General features: G+C 47.2%; 1 protein-coding gene and 1 pseudogene across 4 annotated transcripts in view; one reads left to right on the top strand and one right to left on the bottom strand.

The window, feature by feature from the left end:
* PHF20 (PHD finger protein 20) overlaps positions 1-13199 on the bottom strand; it is a 181963-nt gene extending 168764 nt beyond the window's left edge. For 3 of the 4 annotated variants that reach the window (XM_054467736.2, XM_054467735.2, XM_054467737.2), the window contains exon 1: positions 13045-13128. The gene's annotated coding sequence lies outside the window, so the exon portion shown is untranslated. Of the gene's footprint in view, positions 1-13044 lie in introns of all 4 variants that reach the window. The other variant, XM_054467733.2, reaches the window with a different exon arrangement.
* A 2071-nt stretch (positions 13200-15270) lies between these two features.
* LOC129022240 (U6 spliceosomal RNA) lies at positions 15271-15359 on the top strand (annotated as a pseudogene).
* Positions 15360-16389: the final 1030 nt, after the last annotated feature.

The following is a 16389-nucleotide window of genomic DNA, read 5'->3' as shown; positions in this document are numbered from 1 at the left end:
CAGCTACTCGGGAGGCTAAGGCAGGAGAATCGCTTGAACCCAGGAGGCAGAGGTTGCAGTGAGCCAAGATTGCGCTACTGCACTCCAGCCTGGGAGACAAGAGCAAAACTCTGTCTCAAAAATAAATAAATAAATAAAAGTCCCTTTCCCTTTAAGTATTAATTTTTATTCCTAGCCTTTATTATTAATACCAGGAAATATTTAACATTTACTGATTTATCACCACATGCTAAATCCTTGACAAACATCTCATTCCCAACAATGCAGAGAAGTCAGCAGTATTTGACGAAGGAGGATAAACAATAAACAACTTGCCCAAAGTCACCTGGCTAGATAGAAGAGCTGGGACTTCAGAAGCAAGACTTCCTTCCTCCAAAACCCACTACCCTCTTTTTTTTTTTTTAAAGACAGTGTCTGGCTCCACCCAGGTTGGAGTGAAGCGGCATGATCCTGGCTCACTGCAACCTTTGTCTCCCAGGCTCAAACCCTCCTTCCCACCTCAGCTCCCCCAGTGCTGGGACTACAGGCACGTGCCACCACACCTTGCTCATTTATGTATTTTTTATAGAAGCGGGGTTTTGCCATGTTGCCGAGGCTAGTCTCAAACTCCTCAGCTCAAGTGATCTGCCCCCCAAGCTTCCCAAAGTGCTGGAATTACAGGTGTGAGCCACCACACTCGGCCCCCACTAACCTTTATTGCTTTTAAAAACAAGGGGCTGAGTACAGTGGCTCACGCCTGTAATCCCAATACTTTGGGATGCTGAGGTGGGCAGATCACCTGAGGTCAGGAGTTCAAGACCAGCCTGGCCAATGTGGTGAAACTCCATCTCTATTAAAAAGATAAAAATTAGCTGGGCATAGTGGCACATGCCTGTATTCCCAGCTACTCGGCAGGCTGAGGCAGGAGAACCTCTTGAGCCCGGAAGGTGGAGGTTGCAGTAAGCAGAGATCATGCCACTACATTCCAGCCTGGGAGACATAGTGAGACTCCATCTCAAAAAAAAAAAAAAAAAAAAGTCTTTGGGATATTTCAACATTAAAAATATTAACGGATTACTGTTAGTTTTGTGTGTGTGAAAACGAGGGGAAAAAAAAATGTGGCCAGGTGCAGTGGCTCACGCCTGTAATCCCAGCATTTTGGGAGGCTGAGGCAGGCGGATCACAAGGTCAGGAGTTCAAGACCAGCCTGGCCAATATGGTGAAACCCCGTCTCTACTAAAAATACAAAAATTAGCCGGGCGTGGTGGCAGGCACCTGTAGTCACAGCTACTCGGGAGGCTAAGGCAGGAGAATCGCTTGAACCCTGGAGGTGGAGGCTGCAGTGAGCCAAGATTGTGCCACTGCACTCCAGCCTGGGGGACAGAGCGATACACTGTCTCAAAAAAAAAAAAAAAAAAAGTAAGGGCGGGACAGTGGCTCATGCCTATAATCCCAGTACTTTGGTTTGGTTTTGTTTTGAGATGGAGTTTCACTCTTGTTGCCCAGGCTATGGTGCAATGGCACGATCTCGGCTCACCGCAACCTCCGCCTCCTGGGTTCAAGCGATTCTCCTGCCTCAGCCTCCCAAGAGTAGCTGAGATTACAGGCATGTGCCACCATGCCCGGCTAATTTTTTGTATTTTTAGTAGAGATAGGGTTTCTCCATGTTGGTCAAGCTGGTCTCGAACTCCTGACCTCAGGTGATCCGCCTGCCTTGGCCTCCCAAAATGCTGGGATTACAGGAGTGAGGAACCATGCCCGGCCAATCCCAGTACTTTGGAAGGCCGAGGCAGGAGAATCACTTGAGCCCAAGAGTTTGAGACCAGCCTAGGCAACATAGCAAAACCTCGTCTCTATAAATAATAAAAAAAAAAATTAGCCAAGCATACAACTGTAGTCCCAACTACTCAGGAGGATGAGGCAGGAGGATCCCTTGAACCCAGGAGGTTGAAGCTGCAAGAGAGCTGTGATTGTGCTACCGCACTCCAACCTGAGTAACAGAGTGAGACTCCATCACAAAGAAAAAAAAAATGTAGTCTTTTTCTTTGGCATACACTACTGATAAAGTTATAGATAAAATACAAACTAACAAGGCCCACTGAAGGGCCCATGGAGGAATTTTACACACATTTTCTGAGAGGAATAAAACAAAAGTAATAATGGTAAGATATACTCAACTCTTCATAGATCTTCAAGACAGGAAAACTCTATAAACTACGTTTTCTTTTTCTTTTCTTTTTTTTTTATTTTTAAACACAGGCTCTCACTGTCACCCACACTGGAATACAGTGGCAGGATCATAGCTCACTGCAGCCTTGAATTCCTGGGTTCAAGCAAACCTTCCACCTCAGCTTCCCAAGGAGCTGGGACTAACAAGGCGTGCACCACCATGCCAGACTAATTTTTTTTTTCTGTTTTATAGAGATGAGGTTTCACTCTGTGGCCAGGACTGGTCTCAAACTCCTGGCTTCAAGCAGTCCTCCTGCCTTGGCCTCCCAGAGTGCTGGGATTACAGGCATGAGCCACTGTGCCCAGCCAAACCAGGTTTCTTTAATTTCCTTTACAGATTAGGAAATGGAGGGAAAGGGTAACATTTACTGATATTTCCAATGACTGATGTCAGACAGTTATGATAATACTTGGGTGAGAAAACAGGCTCATATAGGTTAAGTAACTTGCTAGGCTGGAAAGTTCTGCCTCCAATGTGCATAACACAATGAAAGGTTCAAGAGGTTTAAGCCATATGCCCAAATTACATGTGGCCCCAAGAGAATGGCAAATACAGGCACTCAAACTCAGGCATTCCACCTCCAAATCCTACGTCCTTACCACCACATACCATGCAGCCTGGACATGAAAAGTGACCTCTTGGCCAGGCGCAGGGGCCTGTAATCCTAGCACTTTGGGAGGCCGAGGAGGGTGGATCACTTGAGGTCAGGAGTTCAAGACCAGCTTAGCAAATACAGTGAAAACCCATCTCTTCCAAAAATACAAAAATTAGCCAGGCATGGTGGCACGCGCCTGTAATCCTAGCTACTCAGGAGACTGAGGCAGGAAAATCGCATGAACCCAGGAGGCAGGGGTTGCAGTCAGCCCCGAGATGATGTCACTGCATTCCAGCCTGGACAACATAGTGAGAATGTCTCAAAAAGAGAAGAAAAAAAAACAAAAAACAAGAAAAAGAAAAGTGGCCTCTTTAATTACCTTGCCTTTACAAATTGCACATGTCTAATTATCATATAGGTCACAGCATGACCAATTTCCTACTCATCAAATCACATTAGACAGAATTCAATACTCCATGGAACCAAGGGACAGTCAAGCAACCCAAACCAGTTATGCCCAGGAGCCTCAAGAAAGGCAGAAAAGTATTCAAAAACATGGAGACAGAAAGTAGAATGGTAGCTGCCGGGGCTGGGAGGAGGTTCATGAAAGAGGGAGTCACTATTTAATGGTTATAGAGTTATAATTTTTTTTTTTTTGAGATGGAGTCTCGCTCTGTCAACTAGGCTGGAGTGCAGTGCAGCAATCCTGGCTCAGGGCAACCTCCACCCGCCCCCGGATTCAAACAGTTCTCCTGCTTCAGGCTCCCTAGTGGCTGGGATTATAGGCATGTGCTACCACACCCAGCTAATTTTTGTATTTTTAGTAGAGATGGGGTTCTGCCATGTTGGCCAGGCTGGCCTCGAACTCCTGACCTCAAGTGATCTACCTGCCTCAGCCTCCCAAAGTGCTGGGATTACAAGCATGAGCCATTGGACCCGGCCCAGAATTTCAATTTTGAGGAGTTACGGAGATGGAGAGTGGTGATGGTTGCACATTATTTAATACCAGTAAGCTATATAACTTAAAAATGGTTAAGATGGCAAATTTTATATTATGTGTATCTGACCACGACGACAACAACAACAACAAAAATTGAAGAAGAAAGAAAAATGTAGAAAGGCAGCCTGAGTTGGGAGAACTGGGCTTCTACAATTAAAGGATGTTTTGCATGGTCAAGAATGAAGGCCAGGCACAGTGGCTCACACCTGTAATCCCAGCACTTTGGGAGGCTGAGGCAGGCAGAGACCAACCTGGCCAATACGGTGAAACCCATCTCTATCAAAAATATGAAAATTAGTCGGACATGGTGGTGCATGCCTATAATCCCAGCTACTCGGGAGGCTGAGGCATAAGAATCGCTTGAACCCCAGAGAAGGAGGTTGCAGTGAGCCAAGATCATGCCACTGCACTCCAGCCTGGGTGACAGAGCAAGACTCCATCTCAGAGAAAAAAATAAATAAATAAATAAAAAGGATAAAATCTTGCTCATGCCTGTAATCCCACCACTTTAGGCCAAGGTGGGTGGAGCACCTGAGGTCAGGGGTTCAAGACCAGACTGACCAACATGGTAAAACTCCATCTCTACTAACAACAGAAAATTAGCCAGGCATGTTGGCACATGCTTGTAATCCCAGCTACATCGGAGGCTGAGGCAGGAGAATCACTTGAACTCGGGAGGCGGAGGTTGCAGTGAGCCAAGATCGTGCCATTGCACTCCAGCCTGGGCTACAAGGCGAAACTCCATCTCAAAAAAAAAAAAAAAGGCCAGGCGCCGGTGGCTCATGTCTGTAATCCCAGCACTTTGGGAGGCCGAGGCTGGTGGATCATCTGAGATCAGGAGTTCAAGACCAGCCTGGGAAACATGGTGAAACCCCGTCTCTACTAAAAATATAAAAGATTAGCCAGGTGTGGTGGTGTTCGCCTGTAATCCCAGGTACTCAGGAGGCTGAGGCAGGAGAATCACTTGAACCTGGGAGGCGGAGGCTGCAGTGAGCCAAGATCATGCCACTGCCTTCCAGCCTGGGAGACAGAGTCAGACTCTGTCTCAAAAAAAAAAAAAAAAAAGAATGGGCCGGGCATGGTGGCTCATGCCTGTAATCCCAGCACTTTGGGAGGCCGAGGCGGGTGGATCATGAGGTCAGGAGATTGAGACCATCCTGGCTAACACGGTGAAACCCCGTCTCTACTAAAAATACAAAAAATTAGTCAGGCATCGTGGAGGGTGCCTGTAGTCCCAGCTACTCAGGAGGCTGAGGCAGGAGAATGGTGTGAACCCGGGAGGTGGAGCTTGCAGTGAGCTGAGATTGTGCCACTGCACTCCAGCCTGGGCAACAGTGTGAGACTCCGTCTCAAAAAAAAAAAAAAAAAAAAAAGAATGAAATCTGGGGTGAGGGTGGCAAAGTGCCTCAGTGCTGGTTTCCAGGCTGCCACCTGTTTGATTTGCAGTTAAAGTGACTTACTCAAATTTCTAGGGGAAAAAGCATTATGGCTACAGAGAGAGGGATGTAAGAGCACTGGGACAGGAGGCAAAGAAACCTGGACTCCAATCCAGGCCCTGCTTATTAGCCAAATGACCTTGGACAAATTAGTCATCTCAGTTTCCTCCTCTGTTAGGAGAGGATAATAGGTCAGATGTAAGGATTCAATGACATTTAAGAGAGTGTTCCAAAAATGCTAGCTATAGTTATCATTATTGTAAAATGCCCACATTTCCAGACCAAGTTTCCACAACCTAGAAATCCCAACATCTGTGCACCTGTAGAAGCAAGAAAGGCATTGGCCGGGCACGGTGGCTCACGCCTGTAATCCCAGCACTTTGGGAGGCTGAGGCGGGTGGATCACTTGAGGTCAGGAGTTCAAGACTATCCTGGCGAACACGGCGAAACTCCGTCTCTATTAAAAATACAAAAAATTAGCCAGGCATGGTGGCGGGCACCTGTAATCCCAGCTACTCAGGAGGCTGAGGCAGGAGAATTGCTTGAACCCAGGAGACGGAGGTTGCAGTGAGCCGAGGTTGCACCATTGCACTCCTGGGCGACAGAGCGAGACTCCGTCTCAACAAAAAAAAAAAAAAAGAAAGGAATGTCAATCCACCAGCCATGGACTTTTTCCATATGAGAAAGAGACCTCTTGAAAATCAGGTCTCTACTAGGACAGAGACCCCCAAATACCCATCTAAGATACCTGGAAGTCAGCCTTTAAAATCCGAGAATTATGCTTCTGACACGGAACAAACTGTCATTGAATAAAAACCCTGGTTTAGGCCGGGCGCAGTGGCTCACACCTGTAATCCTAGCACTTTGGGAGGCCCTGGCAGGCGGATCATGAGGTCAGGAGTTCGAGACCAGCCTGGCCAATATGGTGAAAGCCAGTCTCTACTAAAAATATAAAAAATTAGCCGGGTGAGGTGGCACACACCTGTAGTACCAGCTACTCAGGAGGCTGAAGCAGGAGAATCGCCTGAATCCGGGAGGCAGAGGTTGCAGTGAGCTGAGATTGCACCATTGCACTCTAGCCTGGGCAACAAAGTGAGACTCCACCTCAAATAAACAAACCAAAAAAACCCTTTGTTTAAATCCCAAGCCCCTCCTCTTGCTCCTTCCCCAAAGTTCACTGATTCAGGCTCCACCACTCTTTCCTAAAACTGTCCTATTTACATTTAGTCACTCATATTAGGCTTCTAAAATTGTACAGGATTTCTGCCAGCTCATTAGTTCCATTATTTGGCAAAAGAGAGCAAGGTCCAGGTAGGACCTAGCCCAAGATCTAGCAAAGTTGTCAAAGCATTATTACAAATTAAGGTTTCAAATTTATTTTTTTTTGAGACACAGTTTCACTCTTGTTGCCCAGGCTGAAGTGCAGTGGCGTGATCTCGGCTCACTGCAACCTCTGCCTCTCGGGTTCAAGCCATTCTCCTGCCTCAGCCTCCCGAGTAGCTGGGATGACAGGCACCTGCCACCACGCCTGGCTAATTTTTTGTATTTTTAGTAGAGACGGAGTTTCACCGTGTGTTGGCCAGGCTGGTCTTGAACTCCTGACTTCAGGTGATCCATCCGACTTGGCCTCCCAAAGTGCTGGGATTACAGGTGTGAGCCACAGTGCCTGTCTCAATTTTCATTAGGTTACCCTATAGTCAATAGCCTGTAAGGGGCAGTCACTGACAAAGATGGATTAGACAAAGACATCACCCTCCCTTTCTCTAGGCTCATAATCCAATCAAGGATCTTGACTAAGCATACTTTTTGGTTTAAAGAATGTTTATCAAGAAAAATGTCCCAGCTTAACCAAGATAGTGAAACCCTATCTCTACTAAAACTACAAAAAATTAGTTTGGCATGGTGGTACGCGCCTATAATCCCACCTACTCAGGAGGCTAAGGCACAAGAATCGCTTGAATTCAGGATGCAGAGGTTGCAGTGAGCCGAGACTGCGCCACTACACTCCAGCCTGGACGACAGAGCAAGACCCTTTCTCAAAATAAATAAATAAATGAAATTAATAAAAGACTTTATCAAGAAAAATGTAAACATCCTCCTTATTATTTCTTAGGAAGATGATGAAAGAAGAAAACTCCAGAGGTTAAATATACCTTTAAGTCCTGACTTCAAAGCCCCCTCAGCAACTGTCTTTGACAATAATCAGGTGCTCTCAAAGAACTGTTAGTTTTATTCATTTGTTAAGTTATTTGAAATACAGATTTCTTATCATTATCCTTAACAATACCTTGTCTGGGTTTTGTGGCTGTGTGCTCCTAGAGGAGCACTTGGAAGCAATGGGGTCTCACGCTGTCACCCAGCTGTAGTGCAGTGGTACAATCCTCGCTCACTGCAGCCTCTGAACTCCCACGTCAGCCTCCCAAGGAGCTGGGACTACAAGCACGCACCACCATGCCTGACTACTTTTTTTTTCTTGGGGGGGGGGCGGGGGGTAGAGACAGGAATCTCACTTTGTTGCCCAGGCTGCTCTTGAACTCCTGGCTTCAAGCAATCCTCCCACTTTGGCGTCCCAAAGTGTTGGGATTACAGGCGTAAGCCACTGTACCCACCTAACCACAAGTAATTGTCAAATGGTATTTGCACTTAGGATACACTTTCAAACTTCAGAAAGGAAGTTTAAGCACCTTTACAATCCAGAAAGACGTACCAGGCAACTGATTCCCACAGATACAGGAGATCTTGGGGAAGGGGACTAAAAACATTACATCTCATACTTTCCCCAAATCCCAGCCAAAGGCAAACAACCTGCTTGCTTCCTCTTTAAATTTCATGCCACCTGCCCTGCTAATTCAAACCAAAAAACAAAGCTGTGGTATGGAGGAAATGAAGTCCCTTTTTAAGTATACATTAGATAAGAGAACTGACAAGTAAATACGGGGTATATAATGTACAGACTCCTTCTTGGTAAGGCAGGGAAGTCACTAACATTGAATGGAGAACTCAGGAAGACTTCTTTGAGGATTTCAGGTAGTTCTGAAAGAAATACAGCATGGAACTGGAAGAACACATGAAGGCAAGAAGAATGCTGAAGTTGGGTTGAGAACAACCTGGCTGCCTCAGCTAGAAAAAAAGATAGTGGCAGAAGTGACTTGGACAAGGGAATAACTGGCAGGCTGCCCAAGGGAGCACATGAAAGAAATCAGATCTGCTGCAACAAGCTTCCACAGGCAATTGGGTTTCTAAGCAAGGTAGTGATCAAGATTCAGCCAGGGTGGACATTGCAGATGATCAGCCCCTCATTTTACAAATGGGGAGAAGCAGGCCCATAGCATTAAGTGACTTGCCTGAGGTCCCACAGTGAGTGGAAGAGCTGGGACTAGAGCCAAATCCAGATCAAATCCGTTACTGAATAGGATCTGACATTCATGTGAGGAATAGGGGTTGGGGGAGGACAGGGACACAAAATAGTCTAGTCATTCAGGTTTGTCCTGATTAGGGCTGGCAACAGGATCACGTGGAAGAGGGCCAGACAGGTGACAGCCAGGGAAATAGGTACAGATGATCCAACACACTTAGAAAGGAAAAACGCTTTCAGAGGTAGTCTTTGTCTCCAAAAAGTTTTTTGAAAAAAGAAAAACCCACTTGAGACTTAGAATAGATTAGACATGTGGGTACAAAAGGAGAAAGATCACCATAAAGCATGATCACCATCAAAGAATATCATCTTCTCTCCAGCATTTGCCTTTCTGGAGCACCCATTTAGAGAAAGCCAGAAGCTTCCATTCGAGGTTGGGGCACCTACCTTTATCCTGGCTTTTCCTGGCCCATTTCCAGAACCCAGAAAACCAAGAAGGACTCCTTGGAAATTCCAACACCTGTGACCCACTGATTTGGGGTATCACAGACTCCCTACTCATGGAAGAATGAAAGGTAAGGAACCAGAGAGACAAGCTGGCTATGCAGTATTTATTAGAATGATTCTATATCAATAATTATGTTTACATTCAAGTAAGAAATATGTAACCATTTAAATTTGGCAATAGCCAGGCATGGCAGCTCACACCTATAATCCCAACACTTTGGGAGGCTAAGGTGGAGGACTGCTTGAGCCCAGAAGTTCAAGACCAACCTGGGCAAAATGGCAAGATCTCGTCTCTACAAAAAATTTAAAATTAGCCAGGTGTGGTGGCACGTGCCAGTGGTCCCTGAAACTTAAGAGGCTGAGGGGAGGATCACTTGAGCCCAGAAGGTTGAGGCTGCGGTAAGCCGTGATCACACCACTGCACTCCAGCTTGGGTGACAGAATGAGACCCTGTCCCCACCCAAAATATATATATATATATATATATATATATATATACACACACATACACACACACAGAAACCAAACTCCTGGAGTTCTGGCCTTTTTGTTTTTTGAGACAGAGCCTCACTCTGTGGCCCAGGCTGGAGTACAGTGGTGCGATTTTGGCTCACTGCAACCTCCGCCTCCCGGGTTCAAGCAAGTATCCTGCCTCAGCCTCCCATGTAGCTGGGATTACAGGTGCCTGCCACCACGCCCAGCTAATTTTTGTATTTTTAGTAGAGACAGGGTTTCACTGTGTTAGCCAGACTGGTCTCGAACTCCTGACCTCATGATCTGCCCGCCTCAGCTCCCAAAGTGCTGGGATTACAAGCATGAGCCACTGCGCCCAGCCAGTTTTGGCCAGTATTTAAAAAGCTATGTGCTAGAATAACTAATTGAGTATAACTAATAAAGGGGACTACGGCCTTGTACAAACTTTTAAGGGATGTGTGTCTGGATAAAGATAAAATAAAAAAATATAAGGTTAACCACCACCTTCCTATTTTCACAGAGAAACTTTGTCTTCGTGTATGAAACCTCACTACTAAAAGTGTAGTTCAGTAACATCAGCATCACCTGCAAATCTGAAATGCATTCAGGTCCCATCCTAGATCTACCAGATCAGAATCAGCATTTCAACAAGACCCCTGGGTGACTTAGATGCACATTCAAGTTTGAGAAGCACTGGTGTAGAATACTTTAAGGGTGCACCGTACAGCAGTACACAGATAAAATATCAAGCAGCCAAAGAAAGAGACAAAGTACCTGTTCACTTTCAGTATACTATATTTTATTAGGTACTGCTCAGACAGACCTCCAGTGATTTTTATAAATTTGGTACTTACTAATGGCCACATGATCTAACTGTGGGATCTATTTCATTTCTGGAAATAACACAACTCAGTTCTAGGGCTTTCATGCACATGAAATATAAAACAGCTTAGTTGTTCTGAAAACATGATAATGGTTAATTTTATTCAAGTCCCAACACTGAGTTCAGAGCACTTCTCCATAGGCCCCATTAATCTCTCCAGGTTTCTGGGAGTATCATTAAATCCCTCGGCATCCTTAAGAAGCAGGTGCTTAGCAAACATCCAGTTTCCAAATGAGAGTCAGAGGGGCTTGATCCTGAAAGTGTAGTATTTTCCTGCCTTGTCCTACTGGTATAGCTTCTTGGACCTAAAATCTCTCTCCTGCTGAGGCCTCATGCAGCTGCACACTCAAGTACTTCCCAAAAGGAAGAAAGGTCAGAGGTATCATTATCCCCAAGCACTTGGAATTCCAGCTGTGGAGAAATTAATCTGGTTGGGGGTTCAGGCTGAGAAGCCCTGAATAAGATCTGTAAAGGCAGAAGGAAACACAAAAGAAAGAACTATTGAGGCTCTTAAGAGATACGAGGTCCCAGATATTTGCAGATTTTAAAGTGAGGATTGGGGGTAAAGATTGACAAGAGGATGATTGGGAGAGAAAAATATCCATTTCCCCACCGACCACCCCAGGGACAAGAACAAAAAGAGTATCCAAGGGATTCCTCCAAACGACATCTTTTCTTCATAAAAGATAGTAAGAAAGCCAATACAGGGAAGAAGTTTATGGGCTAGAAGCAGTGCTGGAAAAATCTGAGAGTTTTGTTTGTTTTTGTTTTCCAGCACAAGGAGATAAAGCAAAGGAGAAAACAGTATGGCCCTAAACAGAATCTTAGGTCTTCTGTGAAGTAAAACACCAGGAGGATTCAGAGTCCTGTGATTAACCAAAGAAATGGTTTCCACTTTGAATCCAGCGCTGGGGGCCCAGGCAGTCCTAGACTTGAGGCCACCTCCAGCACAAGGAAAATCTTTATAGCCACTACATAAACAGAACAATTCCAAAGAAAGACAGAAACCAGAAAAATGTTTGGGGATTGGGCAAGCCAAGAGAGAAGAGATCCTGCTAGCGGAAAGATAAAAGACAGGCCTAAGAAAAACAATGCGCAGGTAGCTCTTTAGGAGAGGAATCCTTCCCTGGAGGAGAGGAGAATTCAGGAGGTGTGACTCTGGGAAGTGTGCTCAGAAAAAAAGGCCGCAGAAGCACGGAGAAAAGTGCCGTGCTGAACAAAGATACGCACTAGCCAGAGGAAGGAAGAGGAAATGGGTGCACTGACCAGACTGGTGAGAGCACCTCAAGGGGAATGTGGCTCCAAAAAGGGAAGGAAACTGAGGAATGAAAATGTCTTGGATGACAGAAAAGCTAAACAGGGTAGGAAGGCATGCTCAAAACCACAGACCACTCGCCACCTGGAAATGAGAGGACTCACAAAAAAGGTGTGCCCCCCAAATTTAAGAAGCATCTGGAAAGTGGCTGCACTCTGAAAGTTGTGTAACTAAAAGGGGTTCACCTCGTACATTTGGGGGGCACAAGAAACAAATATACTCCCAGATATGAAAATGAGTCTCCTTCAGGAAATAAGGTAGTTTGATTTGGGGAACACGTGAAAAGTGTGTAACCCCAAGAATACAGTCTCGGGAGAAGGCCGTGAATTCCCTTATTTGTGAAACTGGAAATAAGTACCCATAAACTTCAGAATTTGGACATCGTTTTCGATCCAACCTCAGCTTTGAAGGGCTGAGGAAAGGAAGTGGCCCCTAAATGTAAGACATTCCAGAAGGCATGCTGTCAGATTTGGGACCTGGAAAAGGGGAATTCTTCCTTGGAGTGGAGGGGATACAAGAAAGTATCCCAAAACTTTGGCTAACGGACCCCAGATCTGAGGACCCGATAACAGGGTGAACCTCTAAATTGGAACGGAAATGCAGAATCAGATTGGAGGCCCGAAAAAAGGAATGTGCTCCCACTTTGGGGGCTGAGGGAAGAGGGTACGCCCTAAACTGGGGGGGAGGGCTTTTAGAAATTTAGATAAAATTCCAGAGCTAGAGCTTAAGAAAGGGGGTGTGCCGCCCAGTTTTCAAAACTATAGAGAAAAGGGACACTCCCATATTTGGGGTCTTGAGAAAGGAATGTGCTCCCCAGAATAGGATTAAAAAAGCCAATTTTAAAAAACATATTCCCAAAGCGCAAGGAAATAGCAGAGGCTGCTGATGAGGCTCTAGGAGCCCACACAGCCCAGGCTCGGGCCCTAGGGCTTACCCGCACCCCCAACACGGCCCGCTCCGCGCCCCGGGCCCGCACCCCACGGCCCAGCCCCCTCGGGCGGCGCTGATTGGCGGCAGCCGCCGTCACTCTTGCGGGTAACCCCGGGGATTGGGCACCGCTCGCACGCCCGCCACGCTCTCAGCAGCAGTCCCAGGGCCTCCCTCCAGGCTAGGCGAGCGGGGCCAGGCGGGGAGCGGGGCCGGGCAGGGGACCGGAGCAGCGGTGGCGTCCGTCGTTGTTCCCGCCCGCACGGCGCGCGCGCAGCGCGGGCCCGGCCCAACCCGGCCCGGCCAGCCGGCTTCGCCTCGCCGCGCCTCGCCGCGAGCTCACCTCACGGCCCCACTCCGGCTGCGCCGCTCCAGGACCAACCGACAGAAGGACTCTGCGTGCTCTGCACCACGTGACCCCCGGGACGCGCCCAGCGTATCCCCCGCCCCCCACACACACGCATCATCGCCACCACCGAGTGACGTAAGGTCCCAACTGCCCCGCCCCCTGCCCCATCCGCCCGATCACTGTGGCAACGGCCTGCGCAGGCCACGCCCACTGCCCTGACGCGCGGGAAACAGGCCCGCGCCCTAGCAGGAACACGAAGTCCCCACTCACTCGTAATCACTGAGATCACCGAAGCCGGGGAATGGACACTATCCATCACCCGTTAATTTTGCCACCTAAATGCATCTCAAAGCTTCCCACTTCTCCATCGAAGCGACCACCGTCTCTCTCCAAGATGATGATGGTCTCCACCCTATTACTCTTCGCCGATCTAATCCATTCTTCGTACACCGGCAGAGAGGTCTTTTCAAAACGCCATCCCCTGCTCAAAGCCCGTTTCCCTCCCTACTCCGGATTAAGATCTAACTCTTCACCTAGACTATCTACTAGGCTCTTCAAAGTCTGGACCTGACCTGCCGCTTTCTTATCGTCACACATCCAGCTCCCCCACATTCTCAGTGTCCTTCAACTCTGCTAACAATCCAGGTTCTTCTCATCTCAGAGCCTTTGCACTCATTTCTCCCCTACTTTATCATTAACTCCTAGAAAGGTTTCCAATTGCTGCTAAGGATAAGGAGCTATATTTTGTCTGGGGACGAAGGTCGGAGTTGAAGCCACCCTAAAAGAATATGAGACCAGGAGCAGTGGCTCACGCCTGTAATCCCAACACTTTGAGAGGCTGAGGTGGGTAGATCACTTGAGCTCAGGAGTTGGAGACCAGCCTGGGCAACATAGCCAGACCCCCGTCTCTCCAAGAAATACAACAATTAGTCAGGCGTGAACGTGGGCACCTGTGGTCTCAGCTCAACCTTCTGAGAAGCTGGGACTGCAGGCCCATGCCACTATGCCTAGCTAATTTTTTTTTTTTTTTTTGGAGACACGGTCTCACTGTGTGACCCAGGCTGGAGTGCAGTGGCGCAGTCTTGGCTCTTCATAACCTCCACCTCCTAGGCCCAAGCAATTCTCCCACCTCAGTCTCCCAGATAGCTGGGACCACAGGTGTGCACCTGGCTAATTTTTGCATTTTTTTGTAGAGACGCAGTTTCACCATGTTGCCCAGGGTGGTCTTGAATTCCTGGGCTCAAGCAGTCCACCCACCTCAGCCTCCCAGAGTGCTGGAATTAACACCGTGCTTGGCCAGTTTTTTTTTTTTTTTTTTTTTTTTTTGGAGATGGAGTCTTGCTCTGTAGCCCAGACTGGAGTGCAGTGGTGCGATCTTGGCTCACTGCAAGCTCTGCCTCCCGGGTTCAAGCAATTTTCTGTCTCAGCCTCGCAAGTAGGTGGGATTACAGGCGCATGCCGCCCCGCGCAGCTAATTTTTTGTATTTTTTTTAGTAGAGATGGGGTTTCACTGTCTTGGCCAGGCTGGTCTTGAACTCCTGGCCTCATGATCCGCCTGCCTCGGCCTCCTAAAGTGCTGGGATTACAAGCGTGAGCCACCGCGCCCGGCCGAGTTTTTTTTTATTTTTTTTAGAGACAGGGTCTCACTTTGTTGACCAGGCTGGTCTCAATCTCCTTGGCTCAAGTGATCCTCCTGCCTCAGCCTCCAGAAATGCTGGAATTACAGGCCTCAGCCAGCAAATCCAGCCTGAGGGGTGCTTTTTAAACCAGGGCTGGAGACTAAAGAGGGTGTTGCCTCAGTTGAGGTAGTCAGGGCAAAGAGCAGCCCTTAGGTAGAGATACTGTGTAACCAGGGACAAAAGCTTCAGCTACAGTTGCTTGGGCAGTACATGTATTCTATTAAAATTGTAACATGGCTGGGTGCCGTGGCTCACACCTGTAATCCCAGCACTTTGGGAGGCCAAGACGGGCAGATTACCTGAGGTCAGGAGTTCGAGACCAGCCTGGCCAACATGGTGAAACCCTCTCTCTACTAAAAATGCAAAAATTAGCCAGGCGTGGTGGTGCATGCCTGTAGTCCCAGCTACTTGAGAGGCTGAGGCAGGAGAATGACTTGAACCCTGGAGGCAGAGGTGCAGAGGTTGCAGTGAGCCAAGATAGCACCACTGCACTCTAGCCTGGGTGACAGAGCAAGATTCCATCTCAAAAAATAATAATAAAATAAAATAAAATTGTAACAATACAGAAAAGATTCACATGACCCCTGCACAAGGATAAGCATGCAAATTCATGATACATTTCACACTTTTTAAAAAATCAGCAATTTGAGAATCAGTGCCACTCAGTCAAGTAAGTGCTCACATATAGGAAGGGCCTTCCCAAGATCCTCTGGGTTTATGTTTATTAATATGAAATTGCTTAGATGTCAGTGGCTATGGTAGCACACAAAGAACTTTTTGCCCCCCCAACCACAATAATGCCAAGAACTCCAGACTCTGTAGCCTCGTATAAATATAGCATGTTTCTTTACTTATTCAACCTGCATTTACCAAGAGTCAAATTCAAGATGGGCACCAAACACTCAGAGCACAATGAGACTTAGGCCCTGCTCTCGAGGAGCTCACAGACTGGTGAAGTAATCATGGCAAGCAAAAGAGAAATATGTTACAAGGGCCCCTGAGCTACAACAGGAGTGCAGGCTTGGAAAACAAACAGGCACAAGGACAGCTCCACCAAGAAAGAGCAACAGCTGCTACCCCCAGCAACACTGCGCACCACTGCTGTGATTCAATCTTAGTATCCCTTTGTCTTTGAGTCACTCACTCAAGAGGCAAAGTCTTGGCCAGCAGCCACTGTCGATTGGCCAATCTCAGGTCACATGGATGAGTCCAGCCTGCCAGGGAAAGAAGAGAGGAATGATCTGCCCCTAAGGGTACTCCCCAAGTTGGGAAGTGAGGGTTGGAAGGAGACTGACACTGATCAGGGAAAAATAACTGAATACAGATATGAAAAAAGTACCTTGTGAGCTAAGCTCTTTCTGATGTAAAAACTTGCAGAAATTTGACTTACCAGCTTCTTCTGAACTGAATATTAATGGAATGCTAGCCAGAGAGCTCCAGTTTACAAGATTTTGGTCTAAAGTTCACTGACTCCTTAGTAACATCTACCTTCTGCCTTAAGATCCTCCCCAGCATCTTACTAATACTGTATTTCAAAACTGTAGTCCCAGCCCATAAGCTGAGAGCTCCACAATGAAACCCTGTGTGCATCCATATGAAGTATAGGGTAGCACAAAAAGCAGCCACCTGCATGGAAGAGTTGTCACTCTCTGTAGGCATC

Source organism: Pongo pygmaeus, chromosome 21, assembly GCF_028885625.2.
Source record: "Pongo pygmaeus isolate AG05252 chromosome 21, NHGRI_mPonPyg2-v2.0_pri, whole genome shotgun sequence".
In the NCBI taxonomy this organism is placed as follows: Eukaryota; Metazoa; Chordata; class Mammalia; order Primates; family Hominidae; genus Pongo; species Pongo pygmaeus.
Note: the sequence above shows the minus strand (reverse complement) of the source record. Positions and strands in the feature narration are given on the sequence as shown.